An 11,900-nucleotide genomic window follows, 5' to 3' on the forward strand; every position below is an offset into this window, starting at 1 on the left:
TACCACAGAAAACACTGAAAGGGGTCAGCTCACCTAAACCAAAATGACCACAAAAAATACATAATTAGGAGTAAAGTGACTATGAGGTGAATAGAAGCAGAGGAGTGCAATCCTTACTGAGAACAGGGCATTTTACGCTTAAAAAAATAAGAAGAGAATAGCTATAATAAGATAATAATGAATGTTCAGCATACATAGGAACAAATGAAGAAGACAATGACTGAAGAGGGGAGGATTCAAAGATCCAAATTTGCAAAGAGGAATGGAGATAAGGCGAGCAGAGAAGAAAATGGACGATTGTATATATATAAGTATCTTTTTCATATTCATAATGGTAACCACACACCAAAGATTCAGAACTGAAATATATAACATAAAACGAGAAGAACCAGAGGCAAAACCCACAAAAGCCAACCAAAGTAAAGAAAATGGAAACACAAGGACAAGGAAGAAATGGAAACACCCAGCTACCAGAAAGCAAAAGATAAAATGCTATAAGAAGACCTCATATTTCAATAATCACCCTAAATGTAAATGGACTGAATTCACCAATAAAAAGGCACAAAGTTGCAGATTGGATCAAAAAACAAAACCCAACCATATGCTGCCTCCAAGAGACACATCTTAGTTCCAAAGACAAATATAGATCCAAAGTGAAGGATGGAAAATGATATTTCAAGCAAATGGCATTCTGAGAAAAGCAGGAGTAGCGGTACTAATATCAGACAAAATAGACTTCAAAATAAAAAAGATAAAGAAAGGTACAGAGGGACACTTCATAATGATAAAGGGAATCATATGCCAAGAAGACATAACAGTTATTAATATCTATGCTCCCAATCAGGGAGCCCCAATATATGTAAAGCAATTACTAACAGAACTAAAGGGAGAAACAGACCAAAACACTATCGTAGTTGAGGACATAAATACCCCACTGTTGGATATGGACAGATCTTCTAAACAAAAAATCAATAAGAAAATAACATCCTTAAATGACACATTAGACCAACTGAACATAATTGACATATATAGAGCCTTCCATCCAAAAACAGCTGCTTATACATTCTTCTCTAGTGCACATGGAACATTCTCAAGAATCAACCACATACTGGGACACAGAGATAGCCTCAACACTAAATATAAGAGGGTTGAAATCATACCAACCATATTCTCTGATCATAATGCCTTGAAGCTGGAGATCAATTGCAAAAAAAGCAGGAAGAACCACAAATACATGGAGATTAAACAACATGCTACTGAAGAATAACTGGGTCAGAGAAGGAATTAAAAGAGAGATCAAGAGATACATAGAGTCGACGGCCATGCTACCCTGAACAAGCCCAATTCTGTCTGATCTTGGAAGCTAAGCAGAGTCGGGCCTGGTTAGTACTTGAATGGGAGAACAACTAGGAAGACCAGGCGCTGTAGGTGTAAAAATCAATAAAAAATAAAAAATAAGGGATTGTAAGCTGACAAGGTCCTTGCGATCTATGAGGTAAATCAAAGGTTTCTTCGCCTAAAAAAAATAGAGATACATAGAAATGAATGATAGTAACATATCAAAACTTTTGGACACGGCAAAAGCGGAAAGTTCATATGATTTCAGGCTTATCTCCAAAAACAAGAATGAGCCCAAATAAACAACCTAAAGCTTCATCTTAAAAAAACAAACAAACAAACAAACAAAAAAACATAGAAAAAGAAGAACAAATGAAGCCTAAAGTCAGCAGAAGGAAAGAAATCATTAAAATTAGAGCAGAAATAAATGAAATTCAAAACAAACAAACAAAAGAACAATAGAAAAAATACAACAAAGAGCTGGTTGTTTGAGAATGTTAATAAAATTGACAAACCTCTGGTTTGACTCACTAAGAAAAAAAGAAAAAGGACACAAATAAACAAAATCAGAGATGAAGAGAGCAAATTATGACAGACACCACAGAAATACAAAGGATCATACAAGAATACTATGAAAAAGTATATAACTCCAAATTTAATAACCTGGAAGAAATGGACCAGTACTTAGATAAATATGACCTTCCTACACTAAATCAAGAACGAGAAAATCTAAAGAGACCGATCAGCAATATGGAAATTGAAACAATCATCAAAAACCTACCATAAAGTAAGAGTCCAGGACCAGATGGATTCACCAGTGAATTCTACTAAACATTCAAAGAAGATTTAATACTTATTCTCTGCAAACTCTTCCAAAAAATCGAAGAGGAGGCAATATTTACCAACTCATTTTATCAGGCCAACATTACCCTGGTACCAAAACCTGATACATTTAACACAAAATAGAAAACTACAGACCGATATCTTTCATGAACACAGATGCAAAACTCCTAAATAAGATATGAGCAAACCAAATACAGCAACATGTTAAAAAAAATTATACATCACAATCAAGAAGGCTTCATCCCAGAGGCACAGGGATGGTTCAACATATGAAAATCGTTTAATGTGATACACCACATAAACAAATTAAAATATAAGAATCATATGATCATGTCAATAGATGCAGAAAAAGCCTTCGACAAGATACCACATCCATTTATGATCAAAACTCTGAGCAAAATCAGTATACATGGAAAGTACCTTAACATAATAAAGATCATGTATGACAAACCCTCAGCCAACATTATACTTAGTGGTGAAAAACTATAAACCTTCCAAGATCAGGAACAAGGCAAGGCTGTCCACTATCACCACTGTTATGCAGTATAACACTGGAGGTCCTAGTGAGTGCAATCAGGCAAGAGAAAGATATAAAATGCATCCAAATAGGAAATGAAGAAGTCAAATTGTCACTATTTGTGGGTGACGTGATTCTCTATGTAGAAAACCCAAAAGAATCCACAAGAACACTGATAGAAACAATAAGAAAATACAGTAAAGATTCTGGATACAAAATCGACATTCAAAAATCTATAGCTTTCCCATTCTCTAATAATGAAGTGTCAGAAAAAGAAGTGGAAAAAGTAACTCCTTTTGCAATTGCAACAAAAAGAATAAAATACCTAGGAATAAATCTAACAAAACATGCGAAGGACCTAGATAATGAAAACAACAAGACTCTATTAAAAGAAATCAAAGAAGATACAAAGAAATGTAAAGATATTCTATGTTCTTGGATTGGAAGAATTGACATAGTTAAAATGACCATATTACCTACCTAAAGCATTATACAGATTTAATGCAATCCCCGTCAAAATCTCATCGGCATTCTTTTAAGAAATAGAACAAAAAATCATTGGATTTGTATGGAAGCACAAAAGACCTCAAATCATGAAAAAAAGAATGAGGCTGGAGGCATCACTCTGCCCAACTTCAAATTATACTACAAAGTGACAGTAATCGAAGTAGCATGGTATTGGCAGAAAAACAGACACACGGACCAGTGGAACAGAATCAAGAGTCCAGAATTAAACCCATATTTACATGGGCAAATAAATTTCAATAAAAAAGCCAGAAACATACAGTGGAGAAAGGAAAGCCTCTTCAATAAGCGCTGCTGAGAAAACTGGAAAGCTACCTGCAAAAGAATGAAACTAGACTGTTGTCTATCACCACACACCAAAATTAACTCAAAATGGATTAAGGACCTGAATATAAGACCTGAAACAATAAAATGCATAGAAGAAAACATAGGAACTAAACTCAAGGACCTTGGACTTAAAGAGGATTTGATGAATTTGACCTCAAAAGCAAGGGAAGTAAAAGGTAAAATAAATGAATGGGACTACATCAAACTAAAAAGCTTCTGCTCAGCAAAAGAAATCATCGACAAGGTAAAGAGACAGCCATTCGAATGGGAAAGTATACTTGCAAGCAACGCCTTGGATAAGGGCCTAATATCCAAAATATACAAAGAACTCATACAACTCAATAACAACAAGAAAAGAAATGATCCAATCAAAAATTAGGCAGTGGACCTGAACAGACACTTCTCCCTAGAGTACATATATATAGCCAACAAATATTTGAAAAGATGCTCAACATCGCTAGCTATTAGGAAATGCAAATCAACACCACAATGAAATACCATCTCACACCTGTTAGAATAGCTATAATCAACAGGAGAAGTAATAAGAAATGCTGGAGAAGAGGCAGAGAAAAGGAACCCTCATACATTGCTGGTGGTACAGCCACTATGGAAAACAGTATGGAGATTCCTCAAAAAACTAAGAATTGACCTACCATATAATCCAGCAATCTCTCTACTGGGCATTACCCTAAAGACTTGAAAACCCATATCCAAAACAATATTTGCACACCGATGTTCATAGCAGCATTATTCACAGTGGCCAAGACATGGAAGCAACCGAAGTGCCCTACAATAGATGATTGGCTAAAAAATCTATGGTACATATATACAATGGAATATTACTCAGCCATAAGTAGAGATGAAATACTGCCATTTGCAACATCATGGTTGGACCTCGAGATAATCATGCTAAGCAAAATAAGCCATACAGAAAAAGTTGAAAATCACATGATATCACTTATATGTGGGATATAAACCTAAAAGCAATAAATGAACAGGACAAACAGAGATTCATGGACATGGACTACAGACTAGTGGTTACCAGGGGGTAGAAGTAGGAGGAGGTAGATGGAGAAAAGGGGGTCAAATATGTGGTGACAGAAAGAAATTTAACTATGGGAGGTGAACATACAGTGTAAATATATATATATGCCTTATTGTTAAAGTGTACAGCTGAAATTTATTGTATTTTGTTAACCAAGGTTATCATAAAAAAATAAATAAATTTAAATTTTAAAAAAATTAAAAAAAGATATATTCATTTCTTCTAGATTTTGTAATTTATGGGAATATAGTCTCTTTTGATCTCATGTGTTTCTGTAGTATGTGTTGTAATGTCTCTCATTTCTTATTTTATTCGAGTCTTCTTTCTTTCTTGATTAGTCTAGCTAAATATTTGTCAATTATGTTTATCTTTCCAAAGAACCAGTTCTTAGTTTTATTGATTTTTTTCTATGTTTTCTGGTCTCTATTTTATTTATTTCTACTCTAACCTTTATTATTTCCATCCTTCTGCTAACTTTGAACTTAATTTGTTCTTTTTCTAGTTTCTTGAGGTATAAAATTGTTTATTTGAGATCTTCTAGTTTCCTAATACAGTCGTGAATCGCTTAACAATGGAGATACGTTCTGAGAAATGTTTCATCAGGTGATTTTGTCATTGTTTGAAAATCATAGAGTGCATTTACATAAACCTAGATGGTATAGCCTACTACACATACACATATGATATAGCCTTTTGTTCCTAGGCTACAAACCTGTACGCCATGTAACTATACTGAACTGTAGGCAATTATAACACAATGGAAAATATTGTGTGTATTTAATCATGTCTAAACATATAAAAGATATAATAAAAACAGTATAAAAGATTTAAAATGGTACACTTGTATAGGGCACCTACAATGAATGGGGTTTACAGAACTGGAAGTTGCTCTAGGTGAGTCAGTGAGGGAATGTGAAGGCGTAGGACATTACCGTACACTATTGTGGACTTTATAAAGACTATACGCTTAGGTTATGTTAAACTTATTTTAATTTATTTTAATTTATTTTTTTTCTTTCTTTAATAATAAATTATCTTAGCTTAATGTAACTTTTTTATTTTATAAACTTTTTGATTTTTTTTAACTTTTCAACTCTTTTATAATAACAGTTTAAAACCTAAACACATTATATGGCATACAAAAAAATTTTCTTTCTTTATATCCCTATTTTATAAGCTTTTTTTTTTTTTCTTAAAATGAAGACACAAATGCACATAGTAGCCTCTGCCTACACAGGGTCAATATCACTGTCTTCCACCTCCACATCTTGTCCCACTAAAAAGTCTTCAGGGTCAATAACATGCATGGAGGTATCGTGTCCTGATAACAGTGCCTTCTTTTGGAATACCTCCTGAAGGACCTTCCTGAGGCTCTTTTTGAGAAGATATCACTTTTTTCAGAAATATGTCTATAGTGATTTGCTTGTTTTAAAATCATAGATTTGCTTGTAAGCAGATAATGGACCATGAACATTTCTCTCTATTAATGACAGCTATGCTGTCACTAATTATGAGGAATTTTCCAGATTTATTATAATCTTATGGGACCACGGTCCCATTGTAACCTTAGGAACTTTATTATAATCTTTTGGGATTATTCCATCATTGACCAAAATATCTTTATGTGGTGCATGACTGTATATATGTTTATTGCTATAAACTTTCTTCTCAGATCTGATTTTACTACATCCCACAAAACTTGATGTGTTGTATTTTCATTTTCTTTTGAGATAACGTTTTTATTTCTTTCTTGATTTCTACTTTGACCCATATGTTGTTTAGGAGTTTGTTGTTTAGTTTTCACATGTTTATGGATCTTCTCACTCTCCTCTTGTTTATTTCTACCTTCATACCATTGTAGTCAGAAAAAATAGTTGCAATGACTTCAAAGCATCTTAAATTTGTTAAGATTTGTTTTGTGTCCTATCATATAATCTGTCCTGAAGAATTATCCATGTGCACTTGAGAAGATTGTGTATTCTGCTGCTGTAAGGTGGAATTTTCAGGATATGTCTGTTAAGTACATTTATTCTAAGGTATAGTTAGTTCAATGCCAATGTTTCCTTGTTGATTTTTTTATCTGGACTATTTAGCCATTGCTGATACTGGAGTATTATTATTGTATCATTGTCTATTTCTCCTTAAGATCAGTTAGGATTTGCATAATATAGTTCAGTGCTCAATTGTTGGCAGTGTAAATATTTATGATTGTTGTAACTTCTTGGTGTATTGATCCCTTTATCATTATATAATAACTTTTTTTGCCTTTTGTTACCATTTTTGGCTTGAATTTTATTTTTCTATAATAGGTATGGCTACACCAGCTTTCTTTTGATTTCTTTTGCTTTCTCTTGGTCACTTGCTTGGAATATCATATTCCACCCCTTCACTTTGAGCCTATGTGTGCCTTTAGAGCTGAAATGAGTCTCCGGAAGATAGCATATAGTTGGGTATTGTTTTCTAATCCAGCCAACCACTTGATTGGTGAGTTCAGTTCATTTGCATTTAGGGTGATTATCGATATGTAAGAACTTACTATTGCCATTTTAGCTTTTGTTTTCTGGTTGTTTTAAATCTCCATTTTCCTGTTTCCTCATGGGTCTGTCTGCCTTCTTACATTGGTGGTTTCTTCATGTTAATTTACTCAGTTTTCCCTTTTTTATGCTTCATGTCTCCACTCTAGATTTTTGTTTTGTGGTTACCATGAGGTTTGCATAAAATGTCTCCAAGATAAAATAATCTATTTTTTCTTGGTAGAAACTTTTCTTTATTTGCCTATACAGATTTCACTTTTTTACTCCTCTCCTTTTATATTTTTGCTGTCACAAATTATCTATTTTTATGGTGAATTTGTTACCAAACTATAGTAGCCATAGTTATTTTTAGTATTCCTTTCCTTTAACCTTTATGCTATAATTAAATGTTAATATCCTATTCTAAAATAAAGTTACAGTTTTTAAATTCTGACTGTCACCTCACTCTGAGTTTTGTGTACTTTTTTATTTCAATTCAACTAGAAGAGCTCTTTTAACATTTCTTGTAGGGCAGGTCTAGTGGGGGTGAACTCTTTTAGCTTTTGTTTGTGTAGGGAGTTTTATTTCTTCTTCATACCTGAAAGATAATTTTGCTGTATAAAGTATTCTTGGCTGGCAATTTCTATCTTTCAATGCTTAAATATGTCATTCCACTTTTCCCTGGCCTGCTGAGAATCCGTTCATAGCCTAATAAAAGTTTCTTTGTAGGTTATTTTTCCCCTCCTGACAACCTTTAATATTCTTTTTTTATCATAGACTTTTGACAACATTATGATGTGTCTTGGAGAAGGTTTTTTAGCGTTGAGATAACAAGGTGCTCTGTTAGCTTTGTGGACATGTATGTCCAGTTCTTTCCTCAGGTTTGAGAAATTATCAGCTATTATTTCTCTCTGCCCCCTTCCCCTTCTCTTCTTCTTTCAGTATACCCATTACTCTTATGTTAGCTCTCATAATAGAGTCTGATAGCTCTTACAGGGTTTTTCTCATAGTTTTAAGTCTTAGTTCTCTCTTGTCTTCCAACTGAATTATTTCTAGACTCCTATCTTCTGGATTGCTTATTATTTGTTCTATCTGATATGCTCCATTTCCAATGCTTTCTAACATGTTCTTCATCTCATTTATCAAGTGCTTCAGGTCCAGAATTTTTGTTTGGCATCTTTTTAGAATTTTTATCTCTTTGGTAAAGTACTTCTATTCATTAATTTTGTTTCTGAGTTAATTGAATTGCCTTTCTAAGTTTTCTTGTAGCTCATTGAATTTCTTCATAAAAGCTATTTTGAATTCTCTGTCAGTTAGATGGCAATATTCCACATCTTTGAGTTTGGTTGCTAAAGAACTGTCGTATGTGTGAGAGAGAGAGAGAGAGAGAAAGAAGGGGAGAGAGAGAGAGAGAGAAAATTACCATGTGCATAGTGTTTGATGAGATGTGCTTCTAACACTGCATTTGAAGTAGCGAACACCTTTCTTAGGTGAGGTTTTATTTTGATTCTAACAATTCAACAGGTTGAAAATTAGAAGCCTTTCTTCTGATTTCAAGCAGGTGGCACTATAGCACACCGTTTTGTTTTTCTCTTACTAGAGCTGCCTCCTTACTATAGTTGGGAGTGAGTGCTTTTTAAAAAATGGGCTGTTAGCATAGTTGGGGAGGTGTGTGCCAAAGGCTGATAGGGGATCCTCAAGTGGGGGAGTCTGGGGAGTCCTGGGGGGTCCTTTTGCTGAACTCCTGCTACAGACAGTAGGAAATATGTTTCTTTAGCTCTCTTTGCCTCCATTCTTTCCTTTCCTTCCCCTGGTCATGGATCTCTCCTCAGAAGTCTGGGAACCACTGAAGAACAGCAGGACCCTCCAGCTGCAGCCCATGGGGTGAATAGATTTTTCACTCACTACTCTTACCCTCCAACCCCTCTGCCAGAGGAGTGGACAGTGCAGTTACCACTCCGGCAACTACAAACTCTTGGTGCCTCCAGTGCCATAATTACCTTCAGCGTCCCTGGTGCCACCACTGCCACTGCCACCAGGGTCTCTTCCAAGGTTGCAGGTACTGCTGCCACCACTGGTGGCTCTGATGCCACTGCTACCACTTGGATTATTGGTGTCGCCACCACTTTTGGTTTTGCTGGTGCCACTGTCACTGGCACTGATGGCCTACCGCCACCGCCACCACCTTGGATCCTCTGTCCCTCTGCAGCCTCCACCAGCTCTGATTCATCCACCTTCAGATGCACAAATAGATGGATTTCTCAGGTGTCCCGGTGTGCTGTGCAGAGAAAACATTTTTGAGTATGGATGTCTTACTAGTTGTAAATTGAAGGGAAGAGAATTACACAGCCATGATCTATACAGTATTATTTTATTTTATTCATTATTTTGTGTATATTTTTAACATTTTTTTTTACTTGAAATATATTTGACATACATATTTAAATTTTAAATTTTCTGTCTCATAGTTCCAGCATCTGTGTTATGTCTGTGTCTGGTTCTGCAAGATTTTTTTTATCTCTTAATTTTTTCTGTGTTGCCTTTGGCATATCTTATAAATTTTTTAAAATTAAAAGCTAAATATGTATTTGATAATAGAAACTAAACAGCTTTTAGTAGGATAATTTGTCTTTTCTGTCTAGGAATCAGGTTATATTCAATGTTTGTTGTAGGTATAGGTACCAGCTGCTCAAAATTCTTTAGTGTTTTTTTTTTTAATTAAATTTATTGGCATGACATTGGTTAATAAGATTTAGGTTTCAAGTGTACAATATTATAATGCACCATCTGTATATTGCATTATGTGCTCATCATCTAAAGTTTAGTTTCCTTCGGTCACCATATATTTGACCCCTTTTACCCTCTTCAACCTCCCCCCATTCCCTTTCTCTTCTGGTAAGCACCATACCGTTGTCTTTGTCAATGAATTTTTTGTTTGTTTTGTTTGTTAATTTGTTGCTTTCTCTTTTATATCCCATATGAGTGAAATTATATGATTCTTGTTCTTTTCCATCTGACTTATTTCTCTCAGCATGATACTAAGAGTATCCACCTCATCACAAATGGCAGTATTTCATCTTTTCTTATGGCTGAGTAGTATTCCACTGTATATATGTGCACAGCTTCTTTATCCAACAGTTCACTGAGGAACACTTAGGTTGTTTCCATATTTTGGCTACCATGTATAATGCTGTAATGAACATAGGGGTACATATATCTTTATAAGTAAGTATTTTTAAAGTGTTTTTGTGTAGATACCCAAAGAGAGATTTCTGGATAATTTGGTAGCTCTATTCTTAGTTTTCTGAGGAACCTCCATACTGTTTTCCATAGTGGCTATACCAATTTACATTCCCACCAGCAGTATATGAGGGTTCCTTTACCCCCACAACCTCTCCAACACTTGTTATTACTTGTCCTGTTGATGATAGCCATTCTAACAGGTGTGAGGTGGTATCTCACTGTGGTTTTCATTTGCATTTCTCTTATAGCTAGTGAAGTTCAACATCCTTTGAAATGTCTGTCAGCCATTTATATATCTTCTTGGGGAAGTGTCTGTTTAGGTCCTCTGCCCACTTTTTAGTTGGATTATTTGTGGGTTGGTTGTTATTGTTGTTGAGTTGTATAAGTACAGTTGTATTGTTCTTTAAACAATACCTCTTATAGGAAGTATTGTTTACAAATCTTCTCCCATGTGGTTGATTGCCTTTTTTTTTTTTTGGTTGATGGTTTCCTTTGCTCTACAGAACCTTTTTTGTTTGATGTAGTTCCATTTATTTATTTTTGCTTTTACTTCCCTTGCCTTTGGAGTCAAATTCATAAAATCCTCTCTAAGTCCAAGGTCCATGAGTTTAGTACCTATGTATTCTTCTAGGTATTTAAATGTTTCAGATCTTATATTTAGGTCTTTGATCCATTTTGACTTAATTTTTGTGTATGGTGTCAAATAGCAGTCTAAGTTTATTCTTTTTCTTTTTCCACTATTAGCTCTAGGGCTTTCCTTATGTACAGCTTACTGAATAGAGTCTGACTCATGCAGCTCTTTTAGCTGCAATTCACTGTTACTATTCTGGAGCTGCGTTGGTGTGTGGTATGGTGTGGGGAAGAAGAAACCTTCCAGTCATGTCAGTCTTAGTGGGCCTCTGACCTTCGCAAGTGTTTCTGTCTCTCTCCAATGATATAGCTTTCTTTCTTTTCAACCCTTTTTCCTAGTTGCAGTTTTCCAAATCAATTCTTTGAAGTCAGATCCCTTGTTGACTATCTGGTAGTGTTTATTACCCCTTAGATGAGAAAGGAAGGATGCAGGGAGCTGGAGTGGGGAATAATTACCTTCCTCAAGGTAGAATAAAATTTTAGAATTACATTCTGGCAAAGTACTTGTTTCTGGAGAGTAGACCTTTGTTATGGAGAAAGTTCTGGGTGTGTTTCTCAATGGTTAGTTATTCTTTCTCCCCTTTACCAGTGCCTACAGGACTTTTCTGGCATTCTCAGCTGAGAACCTGGTGGAGTTTCTGGAGAGAAAATTCATTCTGGAGGGAAAATTCACAAAAGGGTGGGTGTTAGGTCCAGGAGGGCCCTATCCCTACCCCTGTAGTGTGGGAACCAGAGCTCGAGTCCAGGTTGGCAATGCTATGTGCTCACCTTCCGTTTCACTGGACTTTCCTTCCCAGCCAATTTATCCGCCCAAAATATTCCCACCAAAAAAGCCCTCTTCAAGCCCCACATAAGTTTCAGGTCCCCTCACATTCACGGCTGACACCATCTTCGGCTCAGCCCAGCTGTCATTGCTACA

The 11,900-nt window shown here is 35.3% G+C and overlaps 1 pseudogene; it reads left to right on the top strand.

The window, feature by feature from the left end:
* Positions 1-1,312: 1,312 nt before the first annotated feature.
* Positions 1,313-1,431, top strand: LOC112471812 (annotated as a pseudogene).
* Positions 1,432-11,900: the final 10,469 nt, after the last annotated feature.

Source organism: Pteropus alecto, unplaced genomic scaffold (genome assembly GCF_000325575.1).
Source record: "Pteropus alecto unplaced genomic scaffold, ASM32557v1 scaffold129, whole genome shotgun sequence".
NCBI lineage: Eukaryota > Metazoa > Chordata > Mammalia > Chiroptera > Pteropodidae > Pteropus > Pteropus alecto.